The sequence below is a fragment of the Oncorhynchus mykiss genome, chromosome 15 (genome assembly GCF_057628025.1).
Source record: "Oncorhynchus mykiss isolate SJ-2025 chromosome 15, ASM5762802v1, whole genome shotgun sequence".
NCBI lineage: Eukaryota > Metazoa > Chordata > Actinopteri > Salmoniformes > Salmonidae > Oncorhynchus > Oncorhynchus mykiss.
In genome coordinates, this window is record NC_143036.1 from 47013947 (window position 1) to 47028243 (window position 14297).

A 14297-nucleotide genomic window follows, 5' to 3' on the forward strand; every position below is an offset into this window, starting at 1 on the left:
TGTTGGGTGTTTTGGAGGATGCCATGAACATTGAGCTGTTATAAGATGGCGCCGAAGAACATGGCTGACGTTTTACATTCTCCCAACCAATTGTGCTATTTTGTTAGTTTTTTTGCGTTTTGTGTAACTTATTTTTTTAAACTCATTGTGTACATAATGTTGCTGCTACTGTCTCTGATGACTGAAAATAACTTCTGGACACCAGAACAGCGATTACTCACCGCGGACTGGAATAAACTTTTTCCTTTAACGAGTCCGACGAGAAGGATATCCTGCTTTCACTGGAACAGGCCCAGATCCCCGCCATTTGCGTGAAGAAAAGGGGCCGCAGATCGGGCAGCCTTCTGAGAATCCGTAGGTGAGCGAGTAAACACCCACTGCCATATGTTTTTCTTGCTAATGTGCAATCATTGGAAAATACAATTTATGACCTACGATTAAGATTATCCTACCAACGGGACATTAAACACTGTAACAACTTATGTTTCACCGAGACTTGGCTGAACGACGATACGGACAATATAGAGCTAGCGGGATTTTCCATGCACTGGCAGAACAGAAACGCTACCTCTGGTAAGACGATGGGTGGAGGTTTGTGTCTATTTGTCAATAAAAGCTGGTGCGCAATGTCTAAAATTAAAGAAGTCTTGAGGTATTGCTCACCTGAGGCAGAGTCCCTTATGATAAGCTGTAGACCACACTATCTACCAAGAGAGTTCTCATCTATATTATTTGTAGCCATCTAATTACCACCACAGAACGAAGCTGGAACTAAGACCGCTCTCAACCAACTCTATAAGGCCATAAGCAAAGAAGAAAATGCTCACCCAGAAGCGGCACTCCTAGTGGCCGGGGACTTTAATGCAGGCAAACTTAAATCAGTTCTACCAAATTTTTACTAGGAAATCACATGTGCAACCAGAGAAAAAAAGATCCTAGACCACCTTTACTCCACACACAGAGATGCATACAAAGCTCTCCCTCGCCCTCCATTGGGCAAATCTGACCATAATTATATCCTCCTGATTCCTGCTTACAAGCAAAAACTAAAGCAGGGAGTACCAGTGACTCGCTCAATACGGAAGTGCTCAGATGACGCGGATGCTACACTACAGGACTGTTTTGCTAGCACAGACTGGAATATGTTCCGGGATTCATGCAATGGCATTGAGGAGTACACCACCTCAGTCACAGGCTTCATCAATAAGTGCATCGACGACATCGTCCCCACAGTGACTGTACATACATATCCCTACCAGAAGCCATGGATTACAGGCAGCATTGAGCTAAAGTCTAGAGCTGCTGCTTTCAAGGAGCGGGAGACTAAACCCAACGTTTTTAAGAAATCCCACTATGCCCTCAGACGAACCATCAAACAAGCAAAGCGTCAATACAGGATTAAGGTTGAAGCCTACAACACCGGCTCTGATGCTCGTCGGATGTGGCAGGACTTGAAAACTATTACGGACTACAGAGGGAAACCCAGACACGAGCTGATCAGTGACGCAAGCCTACCAGACGAGCTAAATGCCGTTTACGCTCACCTCGAGGCAAGCAACACTGAAGCATGCACGAGAGCACCAGCTGTTCTGGAAGACTGTGTGATAATGCTCTCGGTAGCCGATGTGAACAAAACCTTTTAAACAGGTCAACATTCACAAAAGCCGCTGGGCCAGACGGATTACCAGGACGTGTACTCAAAGCATGCGTGGACCAACTGTCAAGTGTCTTCACTGACATTTTCAACTTCTCCTTGACCGAGTCTGTAATACCTACATGTTTCAAGCAGACCACCATAGTCCCTGTGCCCAAGGAAGTAAAGGTAACCTGCCTAAATGATTACTGCCCCGTGCATTGAAAGACTGGTCATGGCTCACATCAACAGCATTATGCCAGACACCTTAGACCCACTCCAATTCGCATACCGCCCCAACAGATCCACAGATGATGCAATCTCAATTGCATTCCACACTGTCCTTTCTCACCTGGACAAAAGGAACACCTATGTGAGAATGCTGTTCATTGACTACAGCTCAGTGTTCAACACCATAGTGCCCACGAAACTCATCACTAAGCTAAGGACTCTGGGACTAAACAGCTCCCTCTGCAACTGTATCCTGGACTTCCTGATGGGCTGCCCCCAGGTGGTAAGAGTGGGCAACAACACGACTGCCTCGCTGATCCTTAACACTGGGGCCCCTCAAGGGTGTGTACTTAGTCCCCTCCTGTATTCCCTGTTCACCCACGACTGCGTGGCCAAGCACGACTCCAACACCATTAAGTTTTCTGACGACACAACAGTGGTAGGCCTGATCACCAACAACGATGAGACGGCCTATAGGGAGGTCAGATAACTGGTATTGTGGTGCCAGGACCACAACCTCTCCCTCAATGTGAGCAAGACAAAGGAGCTGATCGTGGACTACAGGAAAAGGCATAGAAAACAGGCTCCCATTCACATTAACAGGCTGTAGTGGAGCAGGTCGAAAGTTTTTCAAGTTCCTTGGTGTCCACATCACCAACGAACTATCAAAACCTTTTCCCCCTCAGAAGACTGAAAAGATTTGGCATGGGTCCACAGATCCTCAAAAGGTTCTACAGCTGCGCTGCCCGAGAGCATCTTGACCAGTTGCATCACCGCCTGGTATGGCAACTGCTCTACGCTACAGAGGGTAGTGTGAACGGCCGAGTACATCCCTGAGGCCAAGCATCCTGCCATCCAGGACCTACAGTTGAAGTCAAAAGTTTACATACACCTTAGCCAAATACATTTAAACTCAGTTTTTCACAATTCCTGACATTTAAACCTAGTATTAATACGGCTGCGTAGTGCCATGGTGTTTATACTTACAGTGCCTTGCGAAAGTATTCGGCCCCCTTGAACTTTGCGACCTTTTGCCACATTTCAGGCTTCAAACATAAAGATATAAAACTTTATTTTTTTGTGAAGAATCAACAACAAGTGGGACACAATCATGAAGTGGAACGACATTTATTGGATATTTCAAACTTTTTTAACAAATCAAAAACTGAAAAATTGGGCGTGCAAAATTATTCAGCCCCCTTAAGTTAATACTTTGTAGCGCCACCTTTTGCTGCGATTACAGCTGTAAGTCGCTTGGGGTATGTCTCTATCAGTTTTGCACATCGAGAGACTGAAATGTTTTCCCATTCCTCCTTGCAAAACGGCTCGAGCTCAGTGAGGTTGGATAGAGAGCATTTGTGAACAGCAGTTTTCAGTTCTTTCCACAGATTCTCGATTGGATTCAGGTCTGGACTTTGACTTGGCCATTCTAACACCTGGATATGTTTATTTTTGAACCATTCCATTGTAGATTTTGCTTTATGTTTTGTATCATTGTCTTGTTGGAAGACAAATCTCCATCCCAGTCTCAGGTCTTTTGCAGACTCCATCAGGTTTTCTTCCAGAATGGTCCTGTATTTGGCTCCATCCATCTTCCCATCAATTTTAACAATCTTCCCTGTCCCTGCTGAAGAAAAGCAGGCCCAAACCATGATGCTGCCACCACCATGTTTGACAGTGGGGATGGTGTGTTCAGCTGTGTTGCTTTTACACCAAACATAAAGTTTTGCATTGTTGCCAAAAAGTTCAATTTTGGTTTCATCTGACCAGAGCACCTTCTTCCACATGTTTGGTGTGTCTCCCAGGTGGCTTATGGCAAACTTTAAACGACACTTTTTATGGATATCTTTAAGAAATGGCTTTCTTCTTGCCACTCTTCCATAAAGGCCAGATTTGTGCAATATACGACTGATTGTTGTCCTATGGACAGAGTCTCCCACCTCAGCTGTAGATCTCTGCAGTTCATCCAGAGTGATCATGGGCCTCTTGGCTGCATCTCTGATCAGTCTTCTCCTTGTATGAGCTGAAAGTTTAGAGGGACGGCCAGGTCTTGGTAGATTTGCAGTGGTCTGATACTCCTTCCATTTAAATATTATCGCTTGCACAGTGCTCCTTGGGATGTTTAAAGCTTGGGAAATCTTTTTGTATCCAAATCCGGCTTTAAACTTCTTCACAACAGTATCTCGGACCTGCCTGGTGTGTTCCTTGTTCTTCATGATGCTCTCTGCGCTTTTAACGGACCTCTGAGACTATCACAGTGCAGGTGCATTTATACGGAGACTTGATTACACACAGGTGGATTGTATTTATCATCATTAGTCATTTAGGTCAACATTGGATCATTCAGAGATCCTCACTGAACTTCTGGAGAGAGTTTGCTGCACTGAAAGTAAAGGGGCTGAATAATTTTGCACGCCCAATTTTTCAGTTTTTGATTCGTTAAAAAAGTTTGAAATATCCAATAAATGTCGTTCCACTTCATGATTGTGTCCCACTTGTTGTTGATTCTTCACAAAAAAATACAGTTTTATATCTTTATGTTTGAAGCCTGAAATGTGGCAAAGGGTCGCAAAGTTCAAGGGGGCCGAATACTTTCGCAAGGCACTGTATGTACTATTGGTTGCCCAGATGAACGTGGTACCTTCAGGTGTTTGGAAATTGCTCCCAAAGATGAACCATACTTGTGGAGGTCCTACAATTTTTGGGGGCTGATTTTATTTAGATTTTCCCATGATGTCAAACAAAGAGGCACTGAGTTTGAAGGTAGGCCTTGAAATACGTCCACAGGTGCACCTCCAATTTACTCAAATGATGTCAATTAGCCTATCAGAAGCTTCTAAAGCCATGACATAATTTTCTGGAATTTTCCAAGCTGTTTAAAGGCACAGTCAACTTAAGTCTGTGAACTTCTGACCCACTGGAATTGTGATACAGTGAAATAATCTGTCTGTAAACAATTGTTGGGAAAATGACTTGTCATGCACACAGTTGATGTTCTAACCGACTTGCCAAAACTATAGTTTGTTGACAAGAAATTTGTGGAGTTGAAAAACAAGTTTGAATTATTCCAACCTAAGTGTATGTAAACTTCAGACTTCAACTATATATAATAGGCGGTGTCAGAAGAAAGCCCATAAAATTGTCAGAGACTCCAGTCACCCAAGTCATAGACTGTTCTCTCTGCTACCACACGGTAAGCGGTACCGGAGCGCCAAGTCTAGGACCAGAAGGCTCCTCAACAGCTTCTACCCCCAAGCCATAAGACTGCTGAACAATTAATAAAACCGCCACCGGTCAATTTTATTGACCCCTCCCTTTTGTACACACAGCTACTTGCTGTTTATTATCTATGCATTCACCCCCACCTACATGTACAAATGACCTCAACTAGCCTGTAACCCCGCACACTGACTCGGTTACCGGTTCCCCTGTATATAGCCTCGTTATTTTTATTCTTATTGTGTTACTTTTTATTATTACTTTTTATTGTAGTCTAATTGGTAAATATTTTCTTAACTCTTCGTGAACTGCACTGTTGGTTAAGGGCTTGTAAGTATGCATTTGACTGTAAAGTCTATACTTGTTGTATTCGGCGCGTGTGACAAATAAAGTTTGATTTGATAAGGAAATCTCCACCAGGTGGGATTTTCCTCTTCCTCAACCAGCCGGTGAGATTGATTATGTTGACTCGATTAGTTTGTGCCTGTATTGGATTACTTATATTTTTGTATTTTGAAGGGGGGTTGCTCATTTTTTGATTTGATTGACTTTGGGACCATTTTTTGTTGGGCTCGGGACTTGGACATTCAGAATTTTATTTGGGGTTTAATTGAATTGAGATTTGTGAATTTATACACTTTACATGACTATGCTTCTTTTGCTCACGTTATTCATTTTGTCTGTCTTGCTTCGGTCACTCATATGAACACCTTGTTTCTTGGAACTTTTAATCAAATCAAATCAAATTTTATTTGTCACATACACATGGTTAGCAGATGTTAATGCGAGTGTAGCGAAATGCTTGTGCTTCTAGTTCCGATAGCATAGTTTGCTATGCAAGCTGATTTTTCGACTGGTGACCAGTAATGGGAGACTTGTTCATTTTATTTTTATGAGAGTTATGTTGTTGCTAATATGGCTGGTGTCGGGTCTGACCGTAGCCATTCAGATGTACAAACAGACATTGACCCAGGGCAAGATGAAGCAGGCCAAGGTACACCGCCCTTCAACCATGGGCCTGGCGTTACCTTTTGAAATCCTGTGGCTCAAATATATCATCACTGTTGTGTGAGTTGACAGTATGGAGGAAGATGATGATGGTGGTGGTAAAAGTGCCACACTTACTACTACAGTTGATTTGGAGGGAGTCAACAACACTGTCAAAGGATTCCAAGATCAAGTAAACACTCTGGAGAATGCTGTGAACAGAGAGACCAGCCTCAGAGTTTGAGGAGCAATGATTTGAGGCCATGGAAGTGACAATGAAAAACTCACTAGCACACCTGGAGCAAGCAGTCGTAAAATGTATGCTCAGAAGAGCGGAGAAATGGGACAAGGAGATCTCTAAAGTCAAATCCACAAGCACCCCATCCTCTAATATAATATTCTGCTGTCACATCCCTGATCTCAGTAATATACCAAAAGGAGCATCATGAAGTTCCCATTCCATGTACTCAAAGCTTTTCCATAGTCCTCACGAGACCTGGTGGGTCGCTAAAAAAAAAATATGTTAACAATTGGGCAGAATTCAATCGTTTTTTCCTGTTTTGCTTTCTTACCATCTGATTACCTGACTGAAGTTGAAGAACAGGGGAAGAAACATTTTTCAAGATCCAGACCGATAGATTCGGGACTTTTCTTATGATTACAGGGCATTGTGCCTGAAATGGAAGCCGGACATGTCAGAGACTGCGATGGCGAGAAAGCTCTTGAATAATAACTCTTGCTAGCAGTTTAAGAGGATCCGTCATGACTGTTGAGACGTTTGTCAAAGTCTGCTCTATAGTGGAAAAGGACATGGCTTCAAATAAGGATTACTGGGCCAAGGTGAATAACCACCAATAAGAGATGGTAGACCTACTAAACACATGGCCATAGCACGCTGAGTTTCTTGCCTTACTGATAGTCCCCATAGAAGTTTGGGGCACCCAAGTGGAGGCTGTGTTAGATACAGGATACACCTTAAGCTTGATGCAGAAGCAGCTATGGTAGCAGTTGCCCAAACCATGTGAGCAGCTCATCACGTGGGATTCCAGAGCCTTTGTGCTCACTGATGGAAAGTCTCTCACACACAGACACAGCTGAAGGAAGCTGACCGTAAGGCGCTACAGTGGGTAGTGCGAACGGCCCAGTACATCACTAAGGCCAAGTTTCCTGCCATCCAGGTCCTATATAATAGGCGGTGTCAAAGGAAAGTCCAGAAAATTGTCAGACTCCAGTAACCAAAGTTATAGACTGTCTTCTCTGCTACCACACGGCAAGTGTTACCGGAGTTCCAAGTCTAGGACAAAAAAAATTTCCTCAACAGCATCTACCCCCAAGCTATAAGACTGCTGAACAATTTATTAAACCCCCCATTATTAAATGCATTTTTTCCTCATTAATCGACACACAATACCCCATAATGACAAAGTGAAAGCAGGTTTTTAGAAATGTTTAGCAAATGTAATACAAATAAACTGAAATTACATTTATAAGTATTCAGACCCTTTAGTCAGTACTTTGTTGAACCACCTTTGGCAGCGATTACGGTCTAGAGTCTTGGTTATGATTCTACAAGCTTGGCACACCTGTATTTTGGGAGTTTCTCCCATTCTTCTCTGCAGATCCTCTCAAGCTCTGTCAAGTTGGATGGGGAGTGTCACTGCACAGCTATTTTCAGGTCTCTCCAGAGATGTTCGATCGGGTTCAAGTCCGGGTTCTGGTTGGGCCACTCAAGGACATTCAGAGACTTGTCCTGAAGGCACTCTTGCATTTTCTTGGCTGTGTGCTTGGGGTCGTTGTCCTTTTGGTAAGTGATCATTCACCCCAGTCTGAGGTGTGAGTGCTCTGGAGCAGGTTTTCATCAAGGATCTCTCCGTTCATCTTTTTCTCTGTCCTGCTAGTCTCCAAGTCCTTGCAGCTGAAAAACATCACACAGCATGATACTGCCACCACCGTGCTTAACTGTAGGGATGGTGCCAGGTTTCTTCCAGATTGGCATTCAGGCCAAAGAGTTAAATCTAGGTTTCATCAGACCAGAAAATCTTGTTTCTCATGGTCAGAGTTCTTCAGGCTCCCTTTTGGCAAACTCCAAGCAGGCTGTGGTGTCTTCTACTGAAGAGTGGCTTGGCTTCCATCTGGCCACTCAACCATAAAGGCCTGATTGGTGGAGTGCTGCAGAGATTGTTGTCCTTCTGGAAGGTTCTGCCATCTCCAAGAGGAACTCTGGAGCTCTGTCAGAGTGACCATCGTGTTCTAGGTCACCTCCCTGACAAAGGCCCTTCTCCCTCGATTGCTCAGTTTGGCTGGGCGGCCAGCAATGGGAAGAGTCTTGGTGGTTCCAAACTTCTTCCATTTACGAATGATGGCCACTGTGTTCTTTGAGACCTTCAATATTGCAGAAATGTTTTGGTACCCTTCCCCAGATCTGTGCCTCGACACAATCCTGCCTCTGAGCTCTATTGACAAGTCCTTCAACCTCATGGCTTGTTTTTTGCTATTTTATGCACTGTCAACTATGGGACCTTTATATAGACAGGTGTGTTGTGCCTTTCCAAATCATGTCCAATCAATTGAATTTACCACAGGTGGACTCCAATCAAGTTGTAGAAACATCATCTCAAGGATGTTCAATGGAAACAAGATGCACCTGAGTTCAATTTCGAGTCTCCTAGCAAAGGGTTTGAATACTTCTGTAGATAAGGTATTTCTATAAATTTGCAAAAAAATCTTAACCTGGTTTCGCTTTTTCGTTATTTGGTATTGTGTTTGGATTGATTAATTTTTTAAAACATGTATTTAATCTATTTTAAGAATAAGGCTGTAACGTAACAAAATGGGGGGAAAAGTACATGGGTCTGAATACTTTCAGAATGCACTGTGTACCCCACTTTGCTGACCGTGCCTCTCCGTTGAACATCCTCATTCAGAAAGGAGTGATGTGGGAATAGACTGAGAAATGCCAGCAGTGTGTGGACCAGCTGCATCGCCCTAGAAAAGCCTCCGGCTCTCACAACCTGACCTGACCTTGCCTTTCCAGGTACAAACTGACGCCAGCGGCGTGGGTCTTGGGAGCAGTCCTGACACAGAAAATCAATGGGGATGAGAGGGTCATAGCATATTCCTCCAGAGGTCTGAAAGGGGCAGAGTACAACTACTCTACTTTGGGAAAGTAGTGTGTTGTGGGCAGTTGAGAATGGCGCCATTATTTGGAAGGAGTTCCGTTTTATGGGCTGCAATTGTTCAAGTATACTACTGTAAAGGCTACATGAATGTCGGCCCAGACAAGGGCTGCAGAACCATCAGACAACCCAGTGATGGCTCCTTATGTGGCTCGCTAACAAGCATCTTGTGCCTCTGATCTGCCGACATCCCTCGCAGAGATTGTATGTGCTCAAAATGACTGCGTGAGGGGATTGAAAGCAAGAGGCGACACATGATGACCGGCCTGACAGGATTGGATGGAAAGTACACCAAGACGTTTCCCAAGAGCAAGAAGGGAAATGCCTTTCTACTTGTGATTGTGGACTATTTCACAAAGTGGGGGGAGCTTTTTTGCCTCCTGAGACAGCAAGACTCAGACTGCCAAATTATAAAAGGGACACCCATTTTGTGAAGAGTTCATCTAAATTCATCGTCTCTGATCGTGGTTCCCAGTTCACGAGCAAAGTCCTCTGACATTTTGAAAAAAGTGGGGGGTGATCCAAAAGCTGACCACCAGCTTCCACCCTTAGAAAGACCTGGAAGGGTCAACAGGACTCGAAAGACCATGATGGCGTGTTTCGTGGGTGAGCATCACAGGAAGTGGGTTAAGTAGTTGCCTGAATTCCGGTTTACCATCAACAGCTCCAAACAAGAGTACACTGGCTGCACCCCTGCAGAACTTGCCATTGGCAGGCATCTCAAAGGGCCACTGAAGAGGCTCATACATCGAACTGTGACGCTGCCACAAGTGTGAGGTGATAGGCACATGAACTTTAAATCTGACATAATTATATGTCTGAAAAGATATTGCAAGGTTAAACCTTTGTCTATTTTCATGCTGTTATACTATGTATTTTCCATTTCTGACTGCGTTATTTTCACTGTCAAATCTAAGAAGGCTGTCCGTGTCAATTTGGTTGGCTGTCCCTTTTTAAGACTGAATGTCTCTTTTAGAAATGGAGGAGAGTTTTGAGAAATATTTGTGTACCTAGCTGAGGTTTTATTTGTTTGGAAAAATATTTTAAGAACCTATATTAGCCATTCCAAGTAATAATTGTTGCTCAATCTTGTGGATTGTTAACCCCAACGACAAACAATTCCATATGTTGATCGATTGTTTTGGAGGATGCCATGAACATTGAGCTGTTATAAGGAAATCTCCACCAGGCCGGATTTTCCTCCTCAACCATTCGGTGAGATTGATCCTGTTGACGGTATTAGTTTGTGCCTGTATTGGATTACTTATATTTTTGTATTTTGAAGGGGGATTGCTCATTTTTGGATTTGATTGACTTGGGGACAATTTTGTGTTGGGTTTGGGACTTGGACATTCAGAAATTTATTTGGGGTCTAATTGAATTACTATTGTGAATTTATACACTTTTTTTATATGACACTATGCTTCTTTTGCTCACTTTGTTCATTTTGTCTGCCTGTCTTCGGTCACTCCTAGAAACATTCACCTATTGACAAAAATGCATATTCCTCATGCTTGCTGTTCAGCCTATGGGCTCACTCTTGCAATTATCTCCTTCTCTCTCTCAACCAATGGGTGTAAATCTTGGGATGTATTTACAGTTGATGTCGGAGGTTTACATACACCTTAGCCAAATACATTTAAACTCAGTTTTTCACAATTCCTGACATTTAATCCAAGTAAAAATTCTCTGTTTTAGGTCAGTTAGGATCACCACTTTCTTTTAAGAATGTGAAATGTCAGAATAATAGTAGAGAGAATGATTTCTTTCAGCTTTTATTTATTTCCTCACATTCCCAGTGGGTCAGAAGTTTGCATACACTCAATTAATATTTTGTTGCATTGCCTTTAAATAGTTTATCTTGGGTCAAACGTTTCGGGTAGCCTTCCACAAGCTTCCCACAATATGTTGGGTGAATTTTGGCTCATTCCTCCTGACAGAACTGGTGTAACTGAGTCAGGTTTGTAGGCCTCCTTGCTCGCACACGCTTTTTCAGTTCTGCCCACAAATGTTCTATAGGATTGAGGTCAGGACTTTGTGATGTCCACTCAATACCTTGACTTCGTTGTCCTTAAGCCATTTTGCCACAACTTGGAAGTATGCTTGGGGTCATTGTCATTTTGGAAGACCCATTTGTGACCAAGCTTTAACTTCCTGACTGATGTCTTGAGATTGTTGCTTCAATATATCCACATAATTTTCCTTCCTCATGTAGCCATCTATTTTGTGAAGTGCATCAGTCCCTCGTGCAGCAAAGCACCCCCACAACATGATGCTGCCACCCCGTGCTTCACGGTTGGGATGGTGTTCTTCGGCTTGCAAGCCTCCCCCTTTTGCCTCCTAACATAACGAAGGTCATTATGGCAAACAGTTCTATTTTTGTTTCATCAGACCAGGGGACATTTCTCCAAAAAGTACTGTCTTTGTCCCCATGTGCAGTTGCAAACCGTAGTCTGTCTTTTTTTATGGCAGTTTTGGAGCAGTGGCTTCTTCCTTGCAGAGCGGCCTTTCAGTTCTGCCGATATAGGACTCGTTTTACTGTAGATATAGATATACAGTGCCTTGCGAAAGTATTCGGCCCCCTTGAACTTTGCGACCTTTTGCCACATTTCAGGCTTCAAACAAAGATATAAAACTGTATTTTTTTGTGAAGAATCAACAACAAGTGGGACACAATCATGAAGTGGAACGACATTTATTAGATATTTCAAACTTTTTTAACAAATCAAAAACTGAAAAATTGGGCGTGCAAAATTATTCAGCCCCCTTAAGTAATCGCCACCTTTTGCTGCGATTACAGCTGTAAGTCGCTTGGGGTATGTCTCTATCAGTTTTGCACATCGAGAGACTGACATTTTTTCCCATTCCTCCTTGCAAAACAGCTCGAGCTCAGTGAGGTTGGATGGAGAGCATTTGTGAACAGCAGTTTTCAGTTCTTTCCACAGATTCTCGATTGGATTCAGGTCTGGACTTTGATTTGGCCATTCTAACACCTGGATATGTTTATTTTTGAACCATTCCATTGTAGATTTTGCTTTATGTTTTGGATCATTGTCTTGTTGGAAGACAAATCTCCGTCCCAGTCTCAGGTCTTTTGCAGACTCCATCAGGTTTTCTTCCAGAATGGTCCTGTATTTGGCTCCATCCATCTTCCCATCAATTTTAACCATCTTCCCTGTCCCTGCTGAAGAAAAGCAGGCCCAAACCATGATGCTGCCACCACCATGTTTGACAGTGAGGATGGTGTGTTCAGTGTGATGAGCTGTGTTGCTTTTACGCCAAACATAACGTTTTGCATTGTTGCCAAAAAGTTCAATTTTGGTTTCATCTGACCAGAGCACCTTCTTCCACATGTTTGGTGTGTCTCCCAGGTGGCTTGTGGCAAACTTTAAACAACACTTTTTATGGATATCTTTAAGAAATGGCTTTCTTCTTGCCACTCTTCCATAAAGGCCAGATTTGTGCAATATACGGACTGATTGTTGTCCTATGGACAGAGTCTCCCACCTCAGCTGTAGATCTCTGCAGTTCATCCAGAGTGATCATGGGCCTCTTGGCTGCATCTCTGATCAGTCTTCTCCTTGTATGAGCTGAAAGTTTAGAGGGACGGCCAGGTCTTGGTAGATTTGCAGTGGTCTGATACTCCTTCCATTTCAATATTATCACTTGCACAGTGCTCCTTGGGATGTTTAAAGCTTGGGAAATCTTTTTGTATTCAAATCCGGCTTTAAACTTCTTCACAACAGTATCTCGGACCTGCCTGGTGTGTTCCTTGTTCTTTATGATGCTCTCTGCGCTTTTAACGGACCTCTGAGACTATCACAGTGCAGGTGCATTTATACGGAGACTTGATTACACACAGGTGGATTGTATTTATCATCATTAGTCATTTAGGTCAACATTGGATCATTCAGAGATCCTCACTGAACTTCTGGAGAGAGTTTGCTGCACTGAAAGTAAAGGGGCTGAATAATTTTGCACACTGGGATCTGGGATTGATTTTCACTTTTTGCATCAAAGTACGTTCATCTCTAGGAGACAGAATGCGTCTCCTTCCTGAGCGGTATGACGGCTGCGTGGTCCCATGGTCTTTGTACAGATGAATGTGGCATTTGGAAATTGCTCCCAAGGATGAACAAGACTTGTGGAGGTCTACAAAAAAAAGATTCTGAGGTCTTGGCTGATTTATTTTGATTTTCCCATGATGTCATTCAAAGAGGCACTGAGTTTGAGGGTAGGCCTTGAAATACATCCACAGGTACACCTCAAATTTTCCAAGCTGTTTAAAGGCACAGTCAACTTAGTGTATGTAAACTTCTGACCCACTGGAATTGTGATACAGTGAAATAATCTGTCTGTAAACAATTGTTGGGGAAATTATTTGTGTCTTGCACAAAGTAAATGTCCTAACCGACTTGCCAAAACTATAGTTTGTTTACAAGAAATGTGTGAAGTGATTGAAAAACGAGTTTTAATGACTCCAACCTAAGTGTATGTAAACGTCTGACTTCAACTGTATATGTCAACTTACCCTCGTTGTCTCACTTGCTGTTTTTCAGCAACAGTTTTCGACAACCATCCGCCACCCTCACCACCACCAGCTATAATAACCTTAAGGCACATCATTGGAGCTCCTCTTCCCCAGTGGGGTGGGTTTCGATGCCAGCAGCCCCACATCAAATCAAATTTATTTATATAGCCTGTTGTACATCAGCTGATATCTCAAAGTGCTGTACAGAAACCCAGCCTAAAACCCCAAACAGCAAGCAATGCAGGTGTAGAAGCACGGTGGCTAGGAAAAACTCCCTAGAAAGGCCAAAACCTAGGAAGAAACCTAGAGAGGAACCAGGCTATGAGGGGTGGCCAGTCCTCTTCTGGCTGTGCCGGGTGGAGATTATAACAAAACATGGCCAAGATGTTCAAATGTTCATAAATGACCCGCATGGTCAAATAATAATAATCACAGGCACAACACGGCCAGGTGGACTGGGGACAGCAAGGAGTCATCATGCCAGGTAGTCCTGAGGCATGGTCCTAGGGCTCAGGTCCTC

At 43.3% G+C, this 14297-nt stretch overlaps 1 protein-coding gene across 7 annotated transcripts in view; it reads left to right on the forward strand.

Annotated features, from left to right (window-relative positions):
- The window catches only part of LOC110490107 (lissencephaly-1 homolog B), a 50577-nt gene that overhangs the window by 21128 nt on the left and 15152 nt on the right, over positions 1-14297 (forward strand). Inside the window, exons 1-2 of one of the 7 annotated variants that reach the window (XM_090200182.1) lie at positions 4581-10461; positions 13806-13895. The exons of 5 other annotated variants lie outside the window; for them this stretch is intronic. The gene's annotated coding sequence lies outside the window, so the exon portion shown is untranslated. Of the gene's footprint in view, positions 1-4580; positions 10462-12213; positions 13896-14297 lie in introns of those variants that run through there. One more of the 7 variants, XM_090200183.1, reaches the window with a different exon arrangement.